Source organism: Myodes glareolus, chromosome 23 (assembly GCF_982192425.1).
Source record: "Myodes glareolus chromosome 23, mMyoGla1.1, whole genome shotgun sequence".
NCBI classification, from domain to species: domain Eukaryota; kingdom Metazoa; phylum Chordata; class Mammalia; order Rodentia; family Cricetidae; genus Myodes; species Myodes glareolus.
The window spans coordinates 18,280,426-18,287,081 of NC_142048.1; the positions used below are offsets into that span (position 1 = coordinate 18,280,426).

Below are 6,656 nucleotides of genomic sequence, written 5' to 3' on the forward strand. Positions count from 1 at the left end.
CTGCAAACAGACAATATATCAATGCCATTTTATGAGATGTTATTTTATTCATGAAATGAGCACATTGGGAAGAAAGCAAATCAAACACTATTTTTTCTACTTACTCTGTTCTTATCTATTGTATGAATGTGTGTGTGTGTGTGTGTGTGTGTGTGTGTGTGTGTGTGTGTGTGTGTGTGCAGCAGCAGCAGCATTTATTGGTGCTGGGGACATCAGTCCTTGGCCACCTTCCTCAAGGCCGCCAGCAGACTGCTAAACTCCTCCCACTTTCTCTTGGAGCCTAAGTCCATGCCCATCTTTTTCTTGATGAATTTAAGTGTGCACTTCTCTTTGGACACCTGAGCAGCTCCAGGGTGTACCTCCAGGATCATGTCCTGAATGGAATTAGTATGCTTGGTGAGGCTCTTGAGGCTATGTTTCGGCTTATTGACCTTTTTGTTGTCGCATGGCTCATGCTGAGGGCATGGATATGGGTAGCTCAGGGCCATGGCTTCTGCTATCCAATGATGGTCGGGACATGAAGCTGTATGAAATCTTGTAAGTCATTAAATAGTAAAACCATCTTCGAGTTAACTTACCTGTTCTAAAAAAGTCACTAATCTGATTACTACTTCAAATAACATTCAGATAAACAACTATGTTCTAAATAACACAAGAATGAAACATAATCATCATAATTAATTGTAAAATTAAAAAGTTAAAAATTAATATAATCACCTTAAGTTCTTAAAAATAGACAAAAAGTAGAAAAAAATTGATAAGATAATTTAATGTTCCCCAGAATTTTTGTATATATTATGGAATATATGTGAGTGTTGGCCACTATAATCAGCAAATAAACTATTTAACCCCTTCCCACTATAGAACACAAAAATGCTGTTAAACTTTGAAATTATTCACTTAACCATGTATAAATATAAAGTTAATGAAATTTAAATAAACAAGATATTTAAGTATTAGAATAATAACCTACTTTAAAAAAGAATTTCCCTCCATGTAAGACTTAATATTGTAGTTATTAAGTGTGAGTTTTTGTTGGGGCCAATTAAGAGTTAGAATAGAGGTTTTGTTTTTAATGAGTTTGTATTTAGTGATATAAATCCATACTTTCTTCAGTTTATAAACCATGATATTTAAATGAGAGATGCACTTATTCTTAAGTGTAAACTCCAAGTTGATAACTGAGAATTTAGTAATCAATCTTGACATCATAAAAGAAGAGCATTCTATGACAGTCAAATACTTTGCAAAATCAAAGATATAAACAAGAATACAACTAAAATTAAGAGACAAAGTTGAGGTGAAGTCTGGAAGTCTAATACATTTGAAGTTTCCTTAAACACATACATACATAAAGGCAATCTAAGTGAAATCATCAAATGGCAGTGGAGAAAGATCCCAAGCAGGACATCTCTTGTCACCAAATGAGGCTTTCAGTACCAGAACTGGGTTACACCTAATTGAGTAGTCAGCCAAAATGGGCCTATGGAAGCTCCCAAACAATCCAGGTTCCTACCAAGAATATAAATTGTTCTTCATAAACTGACAACAACGCCCCATTACTGAAGACAATGCCTACACAGGTCATTGAGCATAGAGAAATTGAGCAAGTGCCTCCCTAGAGTCTTCACACCTCCATGCTAGAGTCTTTGGTACAAGGTACTCTGCACACCAAAAGAGAAACATAAACGCTAACCCAGCTACAAACCCTACAGTGTTGTCCTGCCTACAAGATATGCTAGTGCAATAATGGCACAAAGCTGGGGAAGCCGACAACCAGTATCTGGTTTGACTTAAGGTCTATTCCATTAGATAGAAACCGTGGTGAGCAAGAACCAGAGACCAGACAGCCCAGGAACCTGGGGAAAAACAAAATACTACTCCTTTACTAGAGGAACATAGCAGCAAACCATCTCCTAAGGACATTCTGCTATACCCAATAAATCAGTATATTACTCAGCCAGCATCAGATTAGCTTCTTCCTGCAGCAGATGCAACAAATACAAAGACCCCCCCCCCCTCCAAGCCAGACACTATAAAGAGAATGAGAAACTTTGAAACATTGAATCCAAAATGAGATGTTTCTGTCAAATCTCTCCCCTCAGTGGTCAGGGGACCCTGTAAAAGAGGAGGCAAAAAAAATTTAAGGGCCAGAGGGAATGGAGAACACCAAGGAAACAAGGCCTTCTAGAGACAGCAGGACTGATGCACATATGAACTCAGAGACTGACGCAGCTTGCACTGGTCCTGCATGGGTCTGCACCAGATGGGGTCCTAGAGCTGAAAGGAAAGTAGATGTGTGCCCCCATCCATAACATAGATGCTATCTCCAATTAATAATCACTTGCAGATGAAAATTTAATTTTCTTCAGTGGAGTCGCACTAAGGTAATGATCTAGATCTGCTCGTAAGCATTTTTGCTCATTTGTTAATTTTTTTTATTTTATGCTGTTTTCTGTAGTACAAGGGCTGGCTTGTTGGGGTTTCTGTCCCGCCCGGTACCCCAACAAGCCAGCAAGTCCCAAGGAAAATCACACGGAGTCTACATTAGGTTATAAACTGATTGGCCCATTTGGTCAGGCTACTTATTAGCTCTTATAACATATATTACCCCATTATCCTTATCTATTTTAGCCACATGGGCTCAGTACCTTTCTCAGTGTGACAGCTTACATGTTGCCTCTTCGGTGGTCTGCGCAGGAGTGGCTGAGAGAGAGCTTCTGCTTCCAGAATACTCCCAGTCTCTTTGCTCCACCCCTACTTCCTGTCTGGCTTTCCCGCCTATACTGCCTGCCTGGCCAATCAGCGTTTTATTAAAATATGATTGACAGAATACAGATAATTCTCCCGCACCATTTCCCTCTTTTTTTTTTTAAACAAAGGAAAATACCCATAATCCATTTGTTGGGAATGTGGGCGTAGTATTTCAGGCTATTTCCTGCTGGTTGGGGGCGCTGATAGTCTTAAGGGGACCTAAAGAAAATTTAGAGTTATAATCAAGTCATGACTGGAGTATCCTGTGAGTCTCGATCATCTCAGGCAGCAGTCTTGGATCAGTTCTGGATGTAGACCTCTGTCATCTGGGCCATCTGTTCCTATCGGAGATTTTTCAGGTGGCCTCCCTTGGTCAAAGGTGATTATTCTTAACTCTGAATAAATCCAGAGTCTCTCATTTTCTGTGGAAACAAAAGCAAAATCTCTTCTCCAAAGTAACATACCTTTTGACTTCAGTTTTGAAGCCAAGGTATTTTCAAAATGCCTATCTTGGGTTAGTTCAGCAGCATTTATAAACAAAAGTCTTTTAGCAGTTGTTGCTCCTTCCTCAGCAATCAAACAATTTAAAGAGAGCATAAAAGCATACAGTATGAAGATTCTCTGTGCATTTTCCATCTTTATGTGGCTTTATTTTAACCTCTATTTCTTTTATTTTTACTTTTACTTTTGGACACAGGTTCTCTGTATATCTTTGTCCTGGAATAACTCTGTAGACCAGGCTGTCCTTGAATTCACAGAGATCTGTCTGTCTCTGCCTCCCCAGTGCTGGGATTAAAGGCGTGTACTACCACACCTTGAGGTCACAGAGGTCAATCTACCTCTACCCCTTGAAGTCACAGAGGTCAATATGCCTCTGCCTCCCAGGCATTGGGATTAAAGGTGTGTACCACCACACCCAACTACTCTCTTTCTTTCCTTTTAACTTTAAGAACTTTAACTTTTAGCCTGCATATACAAAATGTAAACCATTTAGAGGTTTTCTTCCTCTTTGAATCTCTCTTTACTGTATATTTTTCTTTTTCTGACCACATGAGCCATTAATTTAATAAGCAATATGGAGAGCCGTGGCTTTGACAGCTAGATCCAGCTCATTCCTTAGCTAGCATTTCAGCCTCAAGGCTGAGGTACCAGCCAGAGCTGTGTTCAAAGTCCTTGCCAGCAAGCAAGCTGCAGCATTCTGCTCACAGACCACACTCAGTTGGACTGCCTGCCTGAAAGAGTCAGAGTTTGCTTTGGCAGGACAGCCCAGAAAGCCGGCATTTTAAAACAGCACAGCTTTTTTCCTGCTACGACTGAAAACCGAAAAGCATGTGTTCAGCTTTTCACCAACAGCATTTAAGTGTTTTGTGGCAGGACCTCTTAATGAGCTGTAAGGTTTTGCAGCTAAGGCTGAGTCAAGAAGCCTCTCTTAGATGAGAGCATTTGCTTGCCTCTAGCAAGCAGAGCAGAACCGAAAAATTGCTGCTACCAAGAAAACATGCTTTACTCTATTCTTTCCCAAGCTTTCTCAGGCTTTCTGTGGATTCAGTTATCCACGTGGGCGCCATATGATTGACAGAATACAGATAATTCTCCCGCACCAGTTTTCTTTTCTTATTATCCCTTAGATGAGAGAAAGAAAATCAATGTTTTGGAAGACATCACAAGAAAATATTTTTTTTCTCAAAAAACCAAAAAAGAGAAAATATTTTTAAGACATAGCCAGACAGAGAAAAATTTAAGACATACACAAAATAAGGATCAATATTTTCCTTTCATTGCTATTTCCAAAGAACTTGACACTGGAAATGTCCTTAAGAAGCCATCGTGGTTTACAATACAAAGGAGACAGGTATGTTCAATGTAATTATACAATGTGTAAGGTGTCAATACATTACATAATACCTAATATGTACCGTTTTTCTCTTTTTATATGTTGTTAAATATTTTCGGCTTAAAAAGTAAAATAATGACATTTCAAATATTAAATGTTAAATGAATAATCAACTATGATGCATCCTAGAATTGAATGACATTCAGAGGTTTAAAATGGACCGTGTGATACATACAATGTGAACAGATTTCAAAAACATTAACCAAAGAAGCCAGCCACTAAAAAAACAAAAACAAACAAACAAAAACAAAAAAACAAAAGAAACAAAAAAAAACATGCGAGTATTTGTGTTTATATGAAACAATAAAGACAAAAGTATCAAAATCAGTAGCTGTCAGGATTAGAAATAGTAGAGTTTCTGGGTGGTTTTAAGCAAACAGGATTAGGTAAATATTGGGAGTGGAGGCCTTCATACCTGGACTGTGACAGTGGTTGCATGTGAATGTACATGTAAATAAACATACGGCTAAGCTAGTCGAGTCAAATACTTGAAGTTAGTAGTTTTTCAATGAAAATTTTGCCACACTAAAGTTTACTCTAATTAATCACGTTCAAGACATAGAAATACAATTCCTCCACAAATTCTTTCCCAAGCCAGCTTCCCACAGTGAAGTTTTTACGGTTTTCCAGAGATATTCTGAACAGTGCTCAAATCATCCCAAGATTGTGTCCATTAAAATCCTATTGCTGCGTCTTCAGCGTAGTCAAGGACCCATCCCCTGCAGTTGGCAGACCCTAATGGTTCTGCGGAAGGGGTGTGTCTGCTAGAAAACATCAAAGATGGAGACAGAGGGGCATGGAGAGAAGAATGGAGATGGGTGGGATAGAAAACATCAATACCAATTTTGGTTCTGTGTCCTTTTCCTTTCTCCCCCCCATGTCTGTGTTGTCTCTTTGAGAATCCTGGATGAGATCACTCTTCACATACGTTCCTACTTACTGGTTGGCCTTGGGTGGGTTTATCTGTCTCTAAGTAATTAGCTGGAATGCTGTGGTAATATTAAGGGATGTCAGAGTTGTCGGTCTGAGCAGCCATGTGGGAGGTCTTAAAGGGACCTCCATAACATAAGGGCACTTTTTACTTCTTTTTATGAAAAAATCTTTTATCTGCTTTAAAAGTCAGTCAACCTGTGGTCTGAAATCCACAATTTCTCTGGCTTTGTCTGGGCTGTTACAAAGAGACTTTACTCCTCAAAAGGTTTTGAATTTTTTTCCCCAACATCTTATAAAAAGATGAACACATGGATGAAATATTGCACTTCGAGACTGACAAGTCTGGCAACATACACAAGCACACAGGTTTGAAGCAAACCTCTTTCTATATGCTTGTTAGTTTCTTTGGGCTTGTGTCCTGTCTAAACTATACACGTTAGAGTTACTGTTACCTATTCGGTGAACAGATCCAAAGTGGCTTTCAGCCGACGTGGTGCGTCTGTACCACATGTTTATTTCATCATCTCTATTAAGTTATATCTTCACACACCAAGTAGCAAAACTCAGACACTCAGCATCTGACCAGAGCCCTAAACATCGAAAGAATCTTTAACCTTTGCAGAATAAAGCATTTCTTGTTGAATTCTTTTTAACTCTGACCCCACCTGAGTTTGCCGAAAAACTTATCTATAACTACATTTCCCCGATCTCTTTACTTACTCCAAGCCCTCCCATATATCCCTCCTTTCTCTTTTTCAAATTCATGGCTTCTTTTTGCAATGTTGTTGCATGCATATATGTCTATTCACATTTATTGTCAGATATAACCTGCTCCTTCATAGGCTTTGGCCAAATAATATATGACTTCTCTGGGTATTTTTCTTTTCTGAATTTTATGAACAAAAGAGAAGCTATAGATTAAATTGATTGGTTTGTACATTCATTCTTTTGTTCTTTCGTTTTGATTTTTAAGCAGGCTCTCTTAATTAGCCCAGGCTGGCCATGAGCTTCTTCTTCTCTTGTCTTATCATTCCACATTCTAGGATTACAGATGTGTCACCAAGCCTGAAATTTT

General features: G+C 38.7%; 1 pseudogene; it reads right to left on the reverse strand.

Moving 5' to 3' along the window:
* Positions 1–212: 212 nt before the first annotated feature.
* On the reverse strand, positions 213–488 carry LOC125413952 (large ribosomal subunit protein eL36 pseudogene; annotated as a pseudogene).
* Between the last annotated feature and the right edge of the window lie 6,168 nt (positions 489–6,656).